Source organism: Parasteatoda tepidariorum, chromosome 8 (assembly GCF_043381705.1).
Source record: "Parasteatoda tepidariorum isolate YZ-2023 chromosome 8, CAS_Ptep_4.0, whole genome shotgun sequence".
NCBI classification, from domain to species: domain Eukaryota; kingdom Metazoa; phylum Arthropoda; class Arachnida; order Araneae; family Theridiidae; genus Parasteatoda; species Parasteatoda tepidariorum.
Genome location: NC_092211.1, coordinates 45,736,841 through 45,758,606, shown reverse-complemented (window position 1 = coordinate 45,758,606; position 21,766 = coordinate 45,736,841). Strand labels below are relative to the sequence as shown.

The 21,766-nt window shown below is 30.7% G+C and overlaps 1 long non-coding RNA gene across 2 annotated transcripts in view; it reads left to right on the top strand.

Moving 5' to 3' along the window:
* The window catches only part of LOC139426347 (uncharacterized), a 100,533-nt gene extending 80,396 nt beyond the window's left edge, over nt 1-20,137 (top strand). Inside the window, exon 4 of one of the 2 annotated variants that reach the window (XR_011637597.1) lies at nt 20,011-20,137. This is a non-coding gene — a long non-coding RNA (uncharacterized lncRNA). The remainder of the gene's footprint in view (nt 1-20,010) is intronic. The other variant, XR_011637598.1, reaches the window with a different exon arrangement.
* Nucleotides 20,138-21,766: the final 1,629 nt, after the last annotated feature.

Below are 21,766 nucleotides of genomic sequence, written 5' to 3'. Positions count from 1 at the left end.
TATATATATATATATATAAAGATACTCACCTAGTAGGTATGTAAGATAACAGTTAATAATTGCATAAAATTAATTATACATATTTATACTATGATTTATTAAGCAAAATTTCTAAGCATCAAGAATATATAAATAAAGGCAATCTATTCCTATTTGCTAAGGAATTCTGGTAAAATTACCGCACTGTAAGGTAAATGCATTTCTAATAAAAAAAATCAACATAATTCCGGTATAAAAGTCCTAAATATACGTTTCAATCTGTAATTTTTCTTTTAATGTGATTTTTCTTCTCAGTGTACAACATAACTTTTCTTTACATGTATTAATTAAAAATCGAGTTTATTAAATCCATGGAATAGAAAATTTTAAAAAGAAATTAAGAAACAGTAGTATCTCATAGTTAAAGCCAGATAATATTTTATTTGTTTGTCAAAGGTATTTTACTATGTTAACCGGAAAAAGCAATGATAAACCGAAATGAACTGTTCATGCTTATGTTATGTTTCATGTTTAATAATAACAACAAAAAAAATTAACTTAAATCTTAATCTTTTTAAAAATAATTTTTAGATATGAAATACGAATTTTCTCTGAAATAATAAACTTAAAATGCATGCTTGCTAATTTTCAAGGTTTTATTTCATAAAATAGTACTTAAACAGCAATTTTTCTCTAGTTTCATTTATTATAAACCCATTTCTCAAAATGTCTTAAATTTTATATAGCAACACATAAGATGCTTAAAAATATTCATTGCTGTCTAATTAAATTTCACCCTTCATGTTGTAGCTAGCTTTAGTAACAAACTTCTGAACGAAACTTGATGTCGCAGAAACATAAAGTTAATTATGCAAAGCTACATTGAGGTGTTTGAGATCAAAAATGCCAACCATAACCATTTATCTTACTTAAAGCTCTCTCAACTCTGAAAGAGGTATAGCTACATCAAGCCATAACTTATTGGTTGAAGATACAAATTGGAGGTTAAATGATTACCCCGCTATTATGATAGACTAGCCGAGTTAAGATTTAGGTTATATATGTAGCGCTACAGAAAGAACGTGTCAAAATGAGGGACTGATTTATTGAAAACGTGCTTTTGATGAAGCATGAGAGAGTTAATAAAACTGAGTCGAGAAAGTGGCAGGGGGTCTTTTGCATTTTAACACAACTTTAGAAAAATTTAAATAATTTCCCATCAGTGTGAAAAAAGGCTTATTTGAATTAAATGGTGTTTCCTAAAAAAAAGAAAACTGATAACGAATGAAATTAATATGTTTTAGATTGTCAAGTTGGTTTTGGATGTAATTTGAATTCCGTTACCCAATGAAGATCATTCTGGAAAAAACCCATATTTGCATAGTAAAGAGATTTCCCATGGAAAAAAAAACGATATTCTGAGCAGTTGACGCCACAATTTACCGTATTTGAACAATTTCTATTATATTTCTTCCGTTCATTATGCTAATGTTATTATTGTAATATTAGCATAATGAACGAGTATTATGTTAATATTACAATAATAATACATTAGTATTGTCACCTCGTTATTGTAATCAGAAATTCCAGTTTTCAATATCATATTTCCGTAAACATTAACCTTGACATTAAGTAAAAATTCAACACTAATAAGTAGATTTAGCAGAGAAAAATGGTTTTTGCGGAATGCTCTAAATAATCAAAATAAACCTACTGTTTTTCAGAACGTATTATTCATTTGACTATTTATTTATAAAAATTTAGACTTTGATGGCCATGCATTTAACAGAAAGCAATGATAATATGCATTATGATCGGTTTTACCTGCTATGATATATTAAAAATAGGGATTTATTTAAATGATTTATAGCAATTAGATGATGGTTAAATATTTAATTTCTTAATATGTTTCTCAATTTCATCAGGCAGAAAAGGGGTGGCATGAGAAATGGTGCCGAGTGTTTTAAATATACTAATAATAGCACTGTTCAGTTCCATTCCGATAACCTTTACTCTCGGGTTAAAACCGGGTATTTCCCACTCCTGTGCCTTTCCCTTTGATTTGTGTCTATGTAGGGCTCACAAAATTTGCTGTGGAAGAAGAAGATAACTACATTAAAGAATGAACAAATGTTTTGCAGGTCCCCGAACAGAATTATTTGCGTCCCACTTTCCACAGCAACAAAAAAACCTTGTTTTCATATTTTAGAGAGGTTTTCAAGACCCTTTATACGAGATTTCAGTTTTTAGAAAGATTTTATGAAATTCTTTGTCAATTTCTTAAAAAAAACAAAAAAACATTAATAACTATATTTTTGTGAGAAATTTTCGTTAGTCCCTCCGCAGCCCCTGGCGGTGGGGCAATAAAAATTGTTATATGTCACAATTGTTAACTGTCACATAAAAATTGTTATATGAAATATAAGGGCCAGCAACCTTTTCACTGAAATTCCAGTCTATCTAAATTTACCATAGAATTAACATGTGTACCCAGTTACACCCCACTAGTGGGTAAGACCGGGAGGTTTGACTTTTCTAGATAAGTATGATTTATAAAAAAAGTGTTACATCTACAACCTTTAGAGAATGATGTATTGTACACAACTAAACAATGAATATCAGGCAATCTGACAATTTCTAAGTCGAACAGTTTAGCGCTAACATGCCATTGAATTTTAGTTACGTGGTATTATCCCTCCTTCCCTTAAAGAATTGTGACTGAATTCAACCCCGCACACTTCAGAGTGTTTAGCACGAAAGATCTGTTGGTTTTGTTGGTCTGCATTAAAACAACCAAACATTAAACATTTTTTGGACCTCTATTATCAAGGGTTATTTCCTTTCCTCCGAATAATCGGAAGCACGGATGTAGCAGTTTTAATATCATAGTGCTATATTTCTCAAATTTCTTCAATTTGACAAAAATTTGCCAACCATTCTTTGTATTATATTTGTGTGCTCATTACAATGTACGATTAGAGGCCCTAGTTATGCTGATAGATAGGTAGGTACTTTATTTACGTCGCACTAGAGCTGCATAATGGGCTATTGGCGATGGTCTGGTAAACATCCCTTAGGATGATCATCGCAAATTTGATCTTCTGTAGAAGGGATGGCTCCTCTGCCTTGATAACCCAATGACCTGCCCGTGAAGTTGAACACTTTGCGATAGAACTGTTGAACGAGGACCGACACCCTCGGTAACTATGCAGGCTCAAAGTTCTCACTCTCTTACTTACTGACCGCATCCAGTAATGCTTGACTTTGGTGTTCTACTCGGATCCGTATCTTTACGATCAGTCTTCTGCGAGACCCTGGTTATGTTGAAGAACAAACAGTACAAGTTAGCGAAGGGGAGTCAAGTCATTCAAGGTTAAGATGGTTCTTGAATCCACTACCTCTAATTCAAAGAGCATTATAACAGCGAAACTGATAGACGTGTAGCTTATAAGCCCTAGTCAAGTTGAAAAACAGATTTTCAACTGGACATGCACTTATAAGCCGAATGTTTGGATACGTATGTTTAACAATAAATAAAACATACAAATAAATAGATACATCCAAGGTTGTGTCGATGTTCGAATCCTCTTACTCTTCACTGCAATTTCAGGGTGTTTCGAACAGCCTGATAAGTCACAGTTAGTTTCATTCAGCCTTATTCAGAGAATTGTATGTTTAAAATATGTTGTTGTTGTAATTAATTTACGTCGCACTAGAGCTGCACAATGGGCTATTGGCGATGGTCTAGGAAACATCCCTGAGGATGATCCGAAGACATGCCATCACAATTTTGATCCTCTGCAGAGGGGATGGCACCCCCTCTTCGGTAGCCCGACGACCTGCATGCGAAGTCGAGCACTTTACGGTAGAACAGTTTAACGAGGACCAATACCGCACATCCCTCAGTCCCTACGCAGACTAATCCAAGTGGTCACCCACCCGCACACTGATCGCGGCCAGTGATGCTTGACTTCAGTGATCTGCTGGGAACCGTGTCTTAACGATCAGTCCACTGCGGGACGTATGTTTAAAATAAACGTAAGTTACGCAGTTTGTTTGGTTAGTACATTGCTTACAAAAAAAAATAAAGAAAAAGCCTAACTGAAATAAATTAACAAGCATTTACTAAATAAAGTAGAGGATATTGCATTATCTCAATTCTTTTTCTAGAATTACAGATACTTTTGACATAATTGACAAATGTTACCTATGTTACTATCAAATAGTGCGAAAATAAAGTCATATTTCATTTGTAATTTTGAAAAATATAATTACCAAAGCATTACAATAAAAATCAACATACCTTTCGCAATCACATGCATTTATCACATAAACCAAAAGAGAGTAATTCATGTTTAAAATTAATGGATTCCTGCAATAAAAAGTCTTGATTTTTCATAAAAAAACAACCAATAGCTATTCATTAACAATCCTGTAGTTTTTACCTATACAAATTTTTAAACTCGAAGGCAAGGGAAAGGAAGGATAACAATAAATCAGTATTAAAGACTTGAATGATACGGCTCTAATTACTTGCAATTACTTTTAGCAATATGTCTGTCTTTCGGAAAGCTTTTTTTTTCAACATTTAAAGCGGAGTCTCTAATAGCTTTTCGAATGATCTATACCGCACACTAGATTGAGTGCTTTCTTTTTTTGGAATTCCTGAATTAGTCATTAATTTTAATACAACTCGTATTTATATTTATTTTGTTCACGAGCAAAATTGTCTTTCCGTGGAATGCAGAAGTACAAATTACAAGGATTATACTCTATAAACTCAGCTTTTTATTCTAATTAAGTTCTTTTAAACTGTTAAGATTTCAATTGGAATTTACATTTTCAGTAAGGTAGTACACATTAATATTTCATGCTAATTTTATTTTAATTAAACATTAGCTCGGATGCTAATGTGTGGTTCTCTGATAATTCAATTTCAGTCAAAGGACAACTTTTGAAAAGTTACTTAAGATTTTAAAATTAGATGGTAACTTTTTGTTTACTCGTAAATAAATAATTGGAATAAAATAACATTATTCATTATCAGCGAAAAAGAACTATTACTTAATATATTTAACTATAACTTATAGTATAATCTTCGGAAGATATTAGTCATTCTTAATAAAGAGTAATGTTTCGAAGGAGAATTTTTTTTATCTAATATAGAAATATGCTTTTTTTAGCAACAGTATTTATTTTTTTTATTTGTATTTGACAAGTTCATTTTTCAACTAGCTATCGTTTAAAGTAAAAATGTAGTGTATTGTCTCCGTTAAAACTCTATAAACTCAGGATTATACTCTATAAACTCAGTTTTTTATTCTAATTAAGTTCTTTTTAACTGTAAAGAATTCGATTCAATTGGAATTTCCATTTTCGGTAAGATTGTACAAATTAATATTTCATGTTAATTTTATTTTAATTAAATATTAGCTTGGATGTTAATGTGTGGTTTTCTGATAATTCAATTTCAGTCAAAGGGCAGCTTTTAAAAAGCTACTTAAGGTTTTAAAATTAAATTATAACTTTTTGTTTACTCGTAAGTAAATAATTGGAATAAAATAACATTATTAATCATCAGCAGAAAAATTAACTATAACTTAATATACTAACTATAACTAATAGTATAATCTTTGGACGATATTAGTTCTTTTAATAAGTAGTAATTTTTCTAATCTAATATAGAAATACGCTTTTTTTAGTAACTGTATTTATTTTTTCATTTGTATTTTTAACAAGCTATCTTTTAAAAATAAAAAAAAATGAAGTGTATTTTCTCAAACAATGTTTCCTTAGATTCTCAAGAGGTACTATTGTCTAGAAAAAAGAGAAAATTATTTCCAAACTTTTCAAATTTATTTTTGCTAGTAATGAAAATTGCTAATCTTTACATTCAACGCACCATTATTATTTAACTAATTTTTCATTTGGTAGCATAATTAACTTTTCTTATAGGGCAAACTTTACTTTAATATTTTATTTTCTTATTAATTAGCAAAGAAATTTAGAATTTTTGATATATTTCTACATCTATCCAAAACATTTAAATTTAGATCAAAATAACAAACATAATTTCTATAATACACAGCATATTATTGAGAGTACAAACTTGTTCAGTCCGTTTTTAAGAGATGACAGCTGGTTTCGGTGGTTTCAGAGAGATCAATCATCTGTCAATAATATTCAGTTTATATCACTTTGAGTTTCATACAAAAACCCTGCTTTTTACTTTGTTGAGTATGACAAGTTTTGTTGTAACGAAGCACCATTTACGAGAGGTTTCATGTTTCTTCTTTAATTGGAAGAAAAGTGCAGCTGAAGCGCATCGAATGCTTGTAGAAGCTTATGATGACAATGTTCCTTAGCAATTTGTCACAACTTTTATGTGATCCCCTGTTGTATATAACGTTTTGAAACTTGTAAATTAAGACAAAGATTTGATTAAAAAAGTCATTTAAAAAATTTGTATCTTTGGGGCAAAACTAATTTCAGATTTGTCATCCCCACACACGAATTAAGCAAAATCAAGTAATTGTATAAATGCAAGGAAATATTTGCTCTCCAATGTAATATAATTATGAAAAACTTTTTTTCATTAAATAGAATAAATAATACAGTTGGAAATATATTGACCTTTCAACTAAAAATTATATAAATGATCATTAAATTTTTAAAGAAACTTGATTACAAACCTGTGTGCTTATGAAACTTTTTAATAATTTTGAGCTTATAAAATTTTTTTCATGCATAACATGAGCATTTATATAATGACAGGAACAAGATCGTATGTTTAATTAGCTTCATAATCACTTTGATATTTTATCTGTAAGACACTCTTTCGTCATAAATTTATAAAATACACAATTTCAAACATTTTTAAATGAACAAATTATGCACACATCTTACATGCAACACATGAGTTTAACAAATATATTTGTCAAAAAAGTAGAGAAATACCTTTTCTAATTATGTATGTCTAAATATCTCTGTATGAAATCTGACTACATAAAATCAATTTTATTTATATTCGCAAAGGACCTGTATCATGAAATCAAATTGTTCCTCCACCGTGGAATCACCTTCCCTTTAATGCAAGAATACAGCAAATATGGGCAAATATATTACAAATAAGGGCAAATTTTATGGGTCATTTTAAATGAAAACTCTAGCTTTTAAATTACATACTCCTTATTTGATTAATAGAGTTCCTTCACTAATTTCAAAAACAAGTTCTAAATAGCTATTATGGAGATTAGATCTAGCTTACATCATCTATACAGTTCTTCAGGAAAAGTCTAAAGTATACAGCAAAGCAAAATCTTTATCATTCTTACTTGCATAATTTCATTCATACTTGTCATATTCACTGGCTCAAAGCCATATACATCTTAACTTATAAATCAATGTGAACAAGAAGAATAACAAAATACATTAGACCAAATGAACAGGATGTAAGGCAATACCATCCGCGGCATTAACTCTTAAAAGCAGAAACCATCAATATATCATTATGTAAAAGCAAGGAATACAACTATTCATAAAAGCCAAGCAGTCTTTTTCTCCAAATATAAATATGACCTGATTCTATTTTCTTTGGCTTTACTAGTAATTTTCTTACTGCAGGAAATGTTAGTTATTTCATATGAGGTGACATAGGATATATTTTTGCTATGTGTAAGTATTTGCTAAATAAATTAAGAATAATATCTGATGAGAATACTTAATATATGATGTAAGATAAAGAATATTATGAACGTAAATAGATTAATGGAGAAATAAGTGAGTGGGAATAATGGCTATTTTAATTGTAAGGAATAGGATTTTTCCGTTTTAATATTCTACAAAATAAATGAACTACTGTTTTAACTTACTCAAGACTTTATTTTTACTATACACATAATTAATTAGCAAATTAATTTATTAGTACGAAATTAAGTAGCAAATTAATTATTTTAAAAAAGGTATTAATTTGTTTAGGATTGTTTTCATTTTTTTGCTTGTATTTGGTTTTATATGACATTCTTTTATTTTATATTTTATAACCTTCTTTGAACAGCTGATCCAATTCACAGTTTACGATTACCAATCAAAGCAAAATCCCGCCCTCGTCAGGGGGCATCCGGAGAATACTGTAGACACTAAGTGCACGCGCGTGACCTCCCAGTAAAAAAAGAGCATTCAAAAAGGTAGTCTTGGTGGCGATTCATGGCAACATCAGAAGGCCTCAAAGAATTTAGTGAAATCTTAAAATTAACAATGGTAGTTACTCAGAAAATAGAATTTAGGAGTTTGAGTGTTCAAACAGAATAGGCAAGANAAAAAAAAAAAAAAAAAAAAAAAAAAAAAAACATTGAAAAAAGGTAACAAACAAATTATGATGAAACGTACCAGAATTCGTCCAAAGATCATGAAAACAGATACAATTTCGAAAAGAAGAGTTACGGTGAGGCAGCGGTAAAGAAAAATCCTCAAACAAGAGGAAACTCAAAACATGAACAGTCAGAAAATTTTACAAAATTTTGAACAAAATATTAATCGAAAATTCTAAAATCATTTCTAAAGAACACAAATACAGTATTTGCGAGGGTAACATGATGAAAATAAATAAATAAGTAAATAAATATAATAAATAATAATAATAATAATAATAATAATAATAATAATAAAAATAATAATAAAAATACTATTAGCATACAGAAAATCGTTAACAGTGAGGCATAATTAATGCATTACATGAAATACAGAGCTCGTTAATTGTGCAACCCACATTTGTTGACGGCGTCTAGTAGAGTTCCCTTGTAAGGAAAAGGCGTTCCACTATTTTAATTTTTCCCTGTTTGACTTTCTTCTGCTTCCAAAATAATTTAAGTCGGATGTAATTGAAATGTTCAGGAAAAATTTTTTGTCGAAGGTCTTGTAATTTATTTAAATATGTTCCAGATTTTCAATTCAATATGTTCCAGATTTACGATTATCAATGTTCAACTCCGTAGTCTTGTAATTTTGAACCCAACACAAAAGACAAGAAAACTCATGAATCTAGTATTAGGACAAACTAGCCTTCGCAGAGGACTATTTGATGGTACAAACCAGTTATTCCATTATATGGAGAGAAAAACCACTAGACATCCCATGATTAGCTCAACGGCTAGGGGATTCTAACCTATGATCCGTCCACCACTGATTAAATTTTACATCAGCATTATGGTCAGTGCGAGCTGGGAACAGAGTTCGCATCAATTAGAGACGACTGAGATTTGAACGTGGGTCCACCTTATTGAGAGTCTAGCACTTGACAAATGCTCAATGTTTATATAGTTGTTGCTCGATATAGTAATTCATAGTTTAAATTTAAGATGCATCAAATCCTTACATTTTGACCGGGTACGAGTATCCGGCATGCAGTAACAATTTAATCTTTTTTCCTACCAAATATGGGTACCCGGTAAAATTTAGGTTCATTACTCGACCTGTAATTAAAACATTTATGCAAATTATATAAAAATCGTATAATTTTCTATCGAACATATATTTTGCATGATAACGAAATTAATTGCGAGCCTATGTAAATAAAAAAAATATGTTTTTATTTTTAGATGTTTTAAAATAAATTTTAAAATAAGTTTACAAAAGAAATTTGTACTAACTATTCGGATGTAGAATGATTAACATAAAACTTTGCAGTGTAGATAAGACATCTGGTGATATTCGATTCTATAATTAATTAAATTTTCAATTTGTTTATTTATATGGTTTCAGTTATACGTAGGGTATTTTAAAAATAACGGTATATGAAACAAAAAATTATTTGAGAGGCAAGGGTTAATTTCCAACCATTTGGAAACTATAAACATTATGCGCAAACGTTATTATGTGATAAATTTTATGTGCAATAAGATCTTCGTAAAATCTCTTAAGCTTTTCGAAATTCGGTGAAAAATTTAATCGTATTACCAATGTTGGACTGAACATTAATATAGCGATTTTTCAATCCTTAATGCTATTTTTCAATCTCTGAATCCTAGTAAGTTTAAACCAACAAAACATAAAGTAACTCCTAAATTAAGCAACAAAAAACTAAACTAAACTCAGCGCACGACAGCCCATAGAGGGCCAAAGCCTACTGTGCCCATCTCAGTTTTCTTGACTTTGGGCTCTGGGGTGCAGGAGCAGATGTTCCGGTCAGGTGGTCAGCTGAACGCGGAACCCCCAGTGTTTAGTTCCCAAGCATGCTTGGTACTCATTCATGGACCCACTTAAGGGATGAAAGGCTGAGTCTACCTTGCCCGGCCAGAGGATCGAACCAGGGACCTGTGGCACGACAGCGCGAAGCGCTTCCGCTCAGCCACCGGGCGTCTAATTAAGCAATAAAATAGGAGAAAAATTGCCTTATTGAAAAAATCATCTATGAAAACCTCGAAACCTCTAATGATTAACCCGACGGTTAAAACATTTAACTGACTAAATGGAAATTGAATCGAGCTAGCGAGTAAGAAATACGCTGTCTAGTAAAATTAGTTTAAAATTATCGATTGCCAGTTTTATTGTTACATGCTTCTTTACAATATTAAAGGAAAAACAACTTCCTTACGGAAAATGCTTTAAAAATGTTTCTAAATGCGACTTATGTTGAGTATTTTTTTTAAATAAATATTTTTTTCATGAAGCAATTGCCACGATTTTACAATGTGTTTCTATTTACTAGTAAAATAATTTTTAATGCTGCTTAGTTTATATTAGAAATAGCATTAGAGCAATTAATGTGTTACTTAATTACAAAAAACACTTCACTGTCTTCGAAAATATGCAAATTGAAACAAAAAACTGCATCAAAATATGTCAAAAGCGCTCAAAAGTAGGCGCTTATTCTCAAGACTTTACAGACGTGAATGAGAAGATCCCTAAATGATTTGAAGAATAAAATAAAATTTTAATACTCAAATTATCTTACCGTTTCAATAATTAATAATAATTCAAATCTTATCGCTGTACGTATCTAACCACTTCAGAGTCTTGGAATTGTTCATACACTTAATGTGTTGCTTGTAGGAGAATATTTATGAACTGTTTACACCTGTTGTTTACTATACTTCTATAAATTACTAAGCCTTCAAGCTCAAATAATACAAATGTATTGCATTTACTCATATTATTGCAGTGACTTCTTTGCTGAAAGCAAATTTAGTACGAGAATATCACACATATCTCATTTTCTACATTTATCCTTTGATTTTATTGTTTATAATTCTAGTATCAATTATATTCAATTACATCAATTAGTATCAATTATATTTCAATTATTGTTCATAATTCTATTTTTCCTTATTAGAAATTATTACATATTTTCAGTTCAGCATTTATTTTACTTCATATTAACTAAGTTAAAATAGTTTTCAGGATTTGATCTCTGAATTTCCATACCCTATTTCTGAGTGGGTACCTTTTTAACAGACGTACTACTCTGTGCAAATTTTACAGATGGCACCCCCTAAATTAAGATTTGTGCAAAATTGAAGCATGTTTTGCTTTAGCTATTATTTCAGTTTGTTTATTAAGAGACTGATGGAATATATGGTTTTCCACAACTACATGTATGAATATTTTTAAGGTTATTATAATTCTGAATGAAGCTGCGTCGCACATAAATAATAAATGAGTGCTACCCGACATTAGGCTGCCGGTAAAATTCTCCTTGCCTGCGTAACCGACAACGAGTCTTGAGACGGAGGCCGGGAATCCAGTACCTGGTTGTTAGACACTTTCGTCCAGCTCGGGAAATTACTCTGTACTTCTCAAATTTTAATATTTTTAAAATACACAATTAAATTCATAAACACATGATTCCTAGATGTTTTTAATTATTTGAGTGATTATAAAGTAAGAAAAATAAATGAAGGATGAACTAAATTTGAAATAATTTTAAAGAAAAGAGTAGTATTCGGGAGTAACTCAAGTAGTATTCCCAAAGAATTCACATTTTGGTACATAACTTAATTTTATTTTTTATCGATTACTGTCAACTTGCATTATGCAGTTTTACGGAAACGCGTTTTAGAACCTAAATTCTAAACAAAATAACTACGTGGATTAAGATAGATTATAAATTGCTGCTTCTGTGACATCACGCTCATATGCGTGTTAATATTGCTTTTGACCGCATAGCTGTGAAAAAAATGATAAAAATATATTTCAGGGTGCCTCCTTGGCGAAATTGGCAATTCTTGTTTGGCGCCATTTCTGTTCGCGCGAAACAACGTGAAACAGGAATGGCAACCAAAACATAATGAAATTTCAATAAAACATTGAAAAATTTCCGTTCCCCTTCCAATGATCGGGATCGAATCCCAGTAGATAGGAATTCCGCATCCGGCTTTCACCGACCACAATTCTGACGTGAAATATCCTCAGTCAGTGGTAGACGAATCATGGGTTAGAGTCCCCTTGCCGTCAGGCTAATGGTGGGGGGCTCTCGTGGTCTTCCTCTTCATGTTTCGCAAGTGTGGGTTAGCTCCCTCAAAAAGTTTTCCACGAAGGGAAATTTCCCCCACTACTCAATCCAGGAGTTCCCTTGTCTTCTGGATTGGGTTCAAAATTACAAGGCTACGGAGTTGAATATTAGTAGCAGCCGTAAACCCATAAAATCGGATCGGATGTTCAACGACGGTTATAAAATGGAATAAAACATAGACCGAACTGCGATGGCTCAGGGGATAGAGCGTTCGCCTTCCAATGAGGTGAACCGAGTTCGAATCCCGGCTATGGCTAGACGATATGAATCCGCATCCAGCTTGCACCGACCACAGTGCTGACGTGAAATATACTTAGTGGTAGATGGATCTTGGGTTAGAGTCCTCTTGCCGACAGGCTAGCTGTTGGAGGTTCTCGTGGCCTTCCTCTCCATGTAACGCAAATGCGGGTTAGTTCCTTCAAAAAGTTTTCCACGAAGGCCAGTTTCTCCCAATACTTGATCCAGGAGTTCCCTTGTCATCTGGATTTTGTTCAAAATTACAAGGCTACGGAGTGTAACATTGGTTGTCGGAAACCCAAAAATTGGGTCATCTGTTCAAAGAGGGTTATAATATAAAATATAAAATAAATTAAAACATAGGCCAAAACTTGATAAAATTGCAATGAACACAATGTAAGCAAAACTAATAAACCCAATAAAATGCATTTTCAATTGAAAACAAAATTAATGGAGTATTCAAATCGTACAGAAACTTAAGATTTATCTCACTTATCGAAGTCATTTTCTGGACCCAAAGCAAAATAAAACCTTACCAGCCAACATCCAACGTAGAACAAACTGACCTCTGTAATTACAATACTGAAAGAAAACACAAATAATTAAATTCGAAAAGGATAAAACTTCTTTGAAAAAACGCGCTAAGAAGCAGCAGAAATTTCAGAAAAAAGTATCAATACAAGAAACAAATGAAATAAAAATAAAAATATGACCACCGAAGCCTACGTCTTCAGGGGGTACCGGCCTCGGTAGCCATTAAAAACAAAACCATTTCTAATTGAGGGAGAAGCAAATGCTTAAAATATCTCCCTCAGTACCCCGATGGTTTTGTATAGAGGTCCAGGAAAAACAAGATACATTCAAAATAATTAACAAATTAAGAAAAGAAAATCAATCAAAATCATCAGAAAAATAAAAACTCACTAAGTCACAGGTCAAGCATCAACTTCAAAATCAAGTAGAGGAAAAGAAAACACTAAAAACTGAAAACTGAAACTCTGGAATTACATATACCGTTGAACATTAAAAAATAACGCTAAAATCTAAACATGTCACAATCACTATTAGGTTTAAAAAGGAACTATAGACGCTCCCATAAATAAAACAACATCGCATAGCTTGGCATTTCGCATAGCTTGGCATTTAACCGCTGTCGCAACTTGGCGAGAATCAACGGGCACCCTCAAATATAGTCTAACCAAGAAATTACTCGATAAATAGCACTTCTGGGGATATTCATAATTGATTAAACTGAGCTAAAAACTAGCAAATTCAACTGATGCTTTCTATAAATAATTGGAAAGAAAAATCGTCGTTAATTGGCAATTGTAACCACAATAGTCCGAAAGTCTTACAAGTATGTTTTAATGATTGTGAGTGCTGGGAGCTGAAATTACCTCTTGCACCCGCTGTCAAAACTATTAAATCCTACCACAAAATCCTTGGTGTAATAAGTTATACATAATAGAGACTGACAAAAACATATACCTTCTTATTATCCTAATACTATAACCTTTTATTCTTTGTGGAGTAATCAGATATATTTTTCGTATATTTCCGTATTGAAATATTGTGTTTTTAAAATGTTAACTCGTAAGAACCAATCGTGCGAAAAAACAAATTAATAGAAAGGAAGTAAAAGACTTAAAATCTTAAAAACTTAGCTAATGAGATAGCATAAAAGTTTAAACAAAAATTAGGTTTTTACACCCAAAACCATTTTATGTATTTATCCCAAAAAAGTTTTATTTCTTAATTATTTTTTTTACTAAGAAAGTTTTTTTAAAAAAAGTTTCTTAATAATAATAACTTTTTCATTAAAAGTTTTCTTCTTAATACTTTTTTTTTCATAATAGATCTACAACTATATGATTTATCTTTTTTTTTTGCATTTGTTTGCATAATTTTTCTCATGAATCACAATTAAAAATTGCTACAATTTAGATTAAACAAAACAAAGAGCTCAGGTTTTCGGAAAATTATGGAGTAATTCACAAAATGAATAATAATAATTTTTGTGAGTATTTCAAAAAAAATAAATGCAATTTTCAGAAATATTTTTAAATACATTACTCTTACTATATTGCAGCGTCGAACATACAGTGTTGAATCTTCTAACAAAAGAAGCAGGCCATATACTATATGTATGAAATGAAAAAGGAACATTTTCAGCTTTTTTATTTAATAAGAATAATATCAGAGAAATATTCAATAGTGAATGAGTTTAAAATAACGGTATATTTCTTAGAAAAATAAATGCTAAAAAAATAAATATTCAAATTGATTGTCAATACTTCAATTTAATGTTTATTCTATCGCAACTTTTAGAAAAAGATAAACTTAATTTTATCATCACATTTTGTTTGTTAAATGATTATATTTTCATCATTTTCCCCTAAATTCATCTTATATCGGGAAGCATACAAACATAAACGTATTTTCTCCTTTCAAAGAACAGTTCCTGGTATAATCAATTTAAAAAAAAATTCCGATGCTATTCAGGTGTTTAAAATATGTTTTGAGTGAAGACCGTGATGGATAACAAAACTATTTTTTTCTTCAAAACACAACATTCGTTGCTACAACAATTTTCTTATGTTACTCTAAAACTTTCGTAATATTTAAAAAGAACTATTTCCCGTAAATAAGAAGGAAAAAAATGTTTGCGTTTCGTTTCCTCTATTTGTGTTTTCACTTGGACCCGTTCTTTTTTTGCTTAATTTTTTTTTGAAACCATTAATTCAAAGTTTCTTTTTTCATCAAGAAATGGTGCAGGTTTCTTTCTATTTTATTTTGTTCCTTTCGATCGATTGTCTAGTACGTTGCATGAGAAAGAACCAGCTAGAAATAAATAGTTATTTTTTGGCTGTAAAAAAATAAGAAAAAAATAGATAAGTCTTTGTTGCCGCGGAACTTTGATTACCCAAGGGATCTTTTTGTTTAAGGTTTTGTTTATAAGAGTATCAAATGCGTTATTTAAAAAAAAGGAAAATCAAATTAATCCTTTTGAGAAAGATAAACTAAAAGAAAATAACCTGACTGAGATTTTATTCCTAGAAAGGAAATATGCTCCGTTAAAAAAAAATCTCATCGCAATAAAATATCCATTTAATTATTTTTATATTAGAACAGCATGCATTTTCTATTTTTTCTACCCAATTTTTGATAGAGTAAAATAAAACATAAAAATAAGATGAATAAATTTTTATAATAAATTAATTTAAATGCCATCCAAGTGTTGCGGTACAATGAATTTCAACTTTATAATTTTTTAAGCTACAGATATCTCACAGTTCGCTAGCAAAAAATATTAACTTTTTCAAAGAAATAAATACTGATAGCACTGATATTTTGCAATTTATTTATATTTTAAGTAAATAAAATATACCTGTCCACGATTACATATACCATAACATAAGTCAGATAAAGTTTTTAAATTAGATTTTTAATTATGGACTTCTTATTTTGAAAACTTCAGTGGTAGCTAACGTTGAAAAAACATAAATTGAAAGATTGATGTACTGTATTTAGGTCAAGAAATACCTTTAGAAACTTTTATAGTGCTCAACCATGTCGATTTACAAAATGTTCGAACATCTTTTTCGAATGGATACTTATGAAAAACATTACATATTCTCAAAATTAATCCGTCAAAAAAAGAACTATATATATTGCCACTTGCAACATTATATCTAAGTAAAAATTTCATTTTTGGTATAAATCAGAAGTATTAAGCTTTATTACAAAGAAAATTTACTTATAATTACAAATTAATGTATTTGTTTTGCATATCTATTGTTGATAATGTAAAAGAAAGTTTTATCAGAAGTATTCAGCATTATGGACATGTCTATGTCCTTTCAATTTTCTTGTTATGTTTGTATAAGACAAGTAATGATCAATTAATGACATACCCTTGTTAAAAATTTGCTTAACACTTTTTTTGTTGATAAAAATCACCCTTATTACTATAAGAATGGAAAAATTTGTTGGCTCAATAAATGCTCATTTATGTAAAAAAAAATTCAGGGATAATTAGATTTTATCAAATGAAAATAATTTTCTCCCTCAATAAATACCAGTTATCTGATTTTCGTCTCAAATGGTGGAGTGTTTTTCATCGAAAATATTTAGAACGTCTTATTAAAAACGCGCAAGCTCTGTTAAGGTTACATTTCTGAGAGGAACTTTCACGTGTCCCTAGCGTGGCAGACAATATAATTTTAAGATCCGGTTGATACTATTTTCATCAAAATACTTTTCTCATTACTTTAGTACAAACACAAATCATTAATATTAATGGCTTAATATTTCCATATAATGAAAAAAAATTAAAATTTTATCACATCATTTTTAATATACTTCTGGAAAAAACAGCGAATGCCAAGAAGCATGAAAGTATATTAGTTTGAAGCTATTATTACGATTTAAAATTAAGCACACTATTATCGTTAGTTATTTGATTGATACATATGACAACAAAAATTAAAATAAACTACATTCTTATTGTATAACTGTACCCATATAATTAGTATCAGTAAAAATATTTTATTTGTAGCATAAATGATGTTACGAGCGGGATGATTTTATTTTATTTTATAACCATCGTTGAACAGCCGTTACAATTTTTTGGGTTTACGACTACTAATGTTTAACTTCTTAGCCTTGTAATTTTGAAGCCAATCCAGAAGACAAGGGAAATCCTGAATCAAGAGATGGGAGGAATTTACCCTCATGGAGGGTTTTTTAATGGAACTAACCCACAAAATTGCTTTGCATGGAGAGAATGACCACGAAAGCATTCCAAGGTTACCCTGACGGCAAAGGGACTCTCACCCATTATCCGCTTACCACTGAGGATATTTTACTTCAACACTGTGGCCAGTGCTTGACGGATGCGGGATTTGAACCCTGTTCACCTCATTGGAAGGTGAACGCTCTATCCCCTGAGCCATCACGGCTCAGTTAGGATGGATTAAAATGATCAAAAATATTACGAGTTGAATAACACAACATGGTATATTATCTATTATATAATGCAGATAGCTTCATTCTAATTGGTGCTACCAAGCTCATATTGCCAAGATCAGGGAAATATGTATAAAATTTTATCACTTTATTCATAATTTAATGCTGAAGAAGGTAATCAGCAATTGAGAAGAAACAAGAAAGTATATTAATTTGAAGCTCTTTTAATAATTTGAAATTAAACACAATAACACGATTTCCAGTTATATGGGTTAATACAGATAACAAAAATAAATCTAAACTACAGGATAACAAAAAATTATAGGGATCACTTTTGTGGTTATTTACCACTAAAGTTTTAAAACCTTTTTACATATATAGCATACTGATCTAAAGCTCTACTATTTGACTTTCAATTGCAATACTATTTCATAAAATCACAAAAATGCTTTTGAAGAACTTTGACAAAAAGCTAATTGGTCAAGTACAAGCATTTTTAGAACTTCGATGGAGCCACAAAATTATAGAAACCCATTTTAAAAAGAAAGGTATTGCGATTTCACTCAGCCATATCAGTCGCATCAAGAATTCAAAACTTAGATCGATGCAAAATAATGCAAAACCAAAAAGAAGTGGACGGTCAAGCAAATTGAAGAAATCAGATTTGCAGAAGCTTGATAAGATGACATCAAAACCGGATCCTCCAACACAGGCAAGCATGGCTAAAGCTCTTAACGGGAGTCAGCAAGTCGTAAGCTATCAACTAAAACAAAAGTTGAAGAAAAAATGCCATAAAAAACCTAAATGTCATCATTTAAGTGAGAGATCGGTGCAGATTAGGAGGCAACGCTTATGGCCTCTCTACAAGCTTCTCTGTAAGGACAGATGGCGAAAGTTCATTACAACTGATGAAGCTTGGATCTATCTATCTGATACCAATGCTAAATCTAAAGTTCAATATCTTAGCCGTGGACAGAACAGGCGAGACTTGACACCATCAACCACGGTGCCTCATGTCAAAGGCGTAATGGTTTGGATGGGCATATCCGCCCATGGTGTGACCAAACCTCGGTTTGTGAAACCTGGGGCCCAAAATAAATTTTGAGTATTCCATACAGAAGATATTAAAGCCCTTTTTTAAGGATGATTACTGCAGATTGTACTCTAATAGTGATGCTGTGTTCCATCAGGACTCTGCCCCATCGCATGCATCTAAGGTCACCCAGAAATTCCTAACAGATCAGCAAGTGAAATTCCTGAGACCAGAACAATGGATTCCAAACAGTCCTGATGCTTCACCATGCGACTATTTCCTATGGGGACATCTGAAAAACAAACTGAATAAGAAAAGATTTTCTACATTGAGAGGCCTTCAAAGAGCTATTAGAGAAGAGGTGAAGAAAATCCCCCAGGAAATCATTTTGCGGGCTTTAAAATCATGGCCGAAGCGTTGTAGACAAATCTATTATGCCGGAGGTCGACATATTGAGAAACATCGCTGAATTTATGTAATAAATTTTGGAAATAAAAACATTCAAAAATGATCCCTATAATTTTTTGTTACCCTGTACGCTCTCATTGAATTACTGTAATCATATAATTAATATCAGTAAAATTGTTTTAATTGTAGGATAAATGATGATTCGAGTAGGATAATTAAAATTATTACGAGTAGCATAACACAAAATGGTAATTTATTTATAATGTAATGTAAATAGCTTCATATCTATTTGCCACTACCATACTCATATTTTACCCAGAATATTTTTATACAATTTTATCACATAATTTAGTTTTGAAATAGTTAATCAGCAATTGCGAAGAAGTAAGAAAGTATGTAAATTTAAAACTACTATTTTAATGATTTAAAATTAAACACAATAACATGATTGCGTTGACAAAAATAAACTGTCAACTAATATATCATAATACTGATTTACTATCGCATTTTTGACCAATGACGATCATACATAACTGCGTTTTTCTTCTATTTATTTAATTTTTTTTAAATTAGAGTTCTCGAGTTTTATAATTTTTTCCTCCATATTTTTCAACTCCTAGGCTTGAAAAAAACAGAACTATAAAAATGAATTTTGGAATTTATATTAGATATATTTTAAAAAGTCCCAGTTTCACATTGAAAATATTTTATTTTAATCTTCTTTGAATTTCTACTGATATTTTTTCCACTCTGCAAAAAACTGACAACTCAGAAAAAGTTTCTTATGAAAATATTAAGTTAGGAATAACATTTTATACTTTGAATTTCAAAGCTTGAATCCATTATTAAACAAATTATTTTTGGCATTTCATTTCAGCTTTTAGTTCTCTGAAGGTGCTGTCAACTACCTTGATATTTTATACAAATTACAGAAAGCGAAAAATATGCCAAAATGCTAACGTGGTGTAGAATATGTAACTGCGAAAAAGTATGTATTATGGACATTAAAAACTTTTAAAAGTAAACATGTGTTTTATTTATTGCATGAAAATCTTTCACCTATTTAAGTTTTGTTGTTGAATTAGCCTGAACTTTATTTTTATAATTTGTTGTCGAATTAGCTTTCAATTTTGGTTTAACAATCATAGATCGAATTTCATAGAGTAATTTACAGAACGAATGGAAGCAATTAGCACGATAGGCAATTTCATTCTTAAAAAGTTTTAAATTCAAAGTAAAGGCATATTCGGATTGACTTGGTTCGTTAATACGTACGAAGTACAATTTTGTATCGTCTACTGAGTTATAAAAATAATGGAATACTCATTGATACACGAAAGAGTGATATATGTACTGTACTAAATGAACACTATAAATTTACAAAACTCCTTCATTATTAACGAAACCATTTTTTAAGAAAAGATACGAGAAAAATATTTTACCAAATTGCGTAAATTTATGTTTCATTGTTTGTTTAAAAATGCACATTTCAAAATACGATGAATTTTTAATTTTGAACTTAACTACGCAGAATAAACATAGCATTTTAAAAGGAGTATTTGATCAATGAACTATTTAATATTTACTCTTGATAATAAGTTCCTCAGTGAACTGATCATAAAGACGAATTTCCCAGTAAAACACTGAAATCTCATCACTGGCTACGGTAAGTAGCTTGGTGGGTAATCACCTTAATCAACTTACGTAAGGACCGAGGGTGCGCGGTATCGGTGCATTAAGGAAAAAACAAACATTTGCCAAGAATTTATTTCGAGAGAGATTTTCAGGTTGAATAGACAATTAGAAATTATAATTTAATTACACAGGTTTTTTATGAATATAAAATAATTAATAAATAAATAATACATAAATAAATAATTTATAAGTAAATGAGTGTCGTGGTCAGGTGATGACCAGAATACTTGTCAGTTAAGGTTAAAGCCAGACGCAACATATTACTGGTAAATAATAAGTACGGTAAATCAGTTTTGATGCCAGGAAATAGAACGACAAATATGTAAGAGGATCTCATTCTTCAATCTCAATCATTCTTTACTCTCATAAATAAAATTCTCTCTTTTGACAACTCAGTAATTCTTAAGTTATGTTTCGTTAATTTTGAGAATTATTTCCTCACGAAATCACGTGGTTTGTGACGAAGCGCGAACTTTTAAATGCATGCCGAAAATTTTTTCTAAACGCAAAACCTCATTGTTGGAGATTTTTAACTAGAATGACGAAACTAGAATGAAGACCATCGATCAGATGATCGAAAAACAAGTGTCGAAAGAAGAAGATCCGACTGTATGGTGGTCAAGGATTTGCCACGTACTGAAAAGATCACGGGTTCAAATCCATCTTTGGGCCTGGGTATGTATCTATCTGTCTACCTGCCTTTTTCATATTCATTGGATACATTGATCCACCTATAGGGTGCCTATGAAAAAATGGTTATTAGAAACATAAAATACATCTGTAGATGCTACGATGTTTCTTTTTTTAAGAAAACGAAAATAGAATAAAGAAATATTTCCTTAATTTTAATGAAATTAGTTTTTTCAAGAAGTTTAAACTGATGGTTCCACTAGTGTTTTTGTTTAATAGTATGTACTTTTTTATTAAATTTTTTAGTG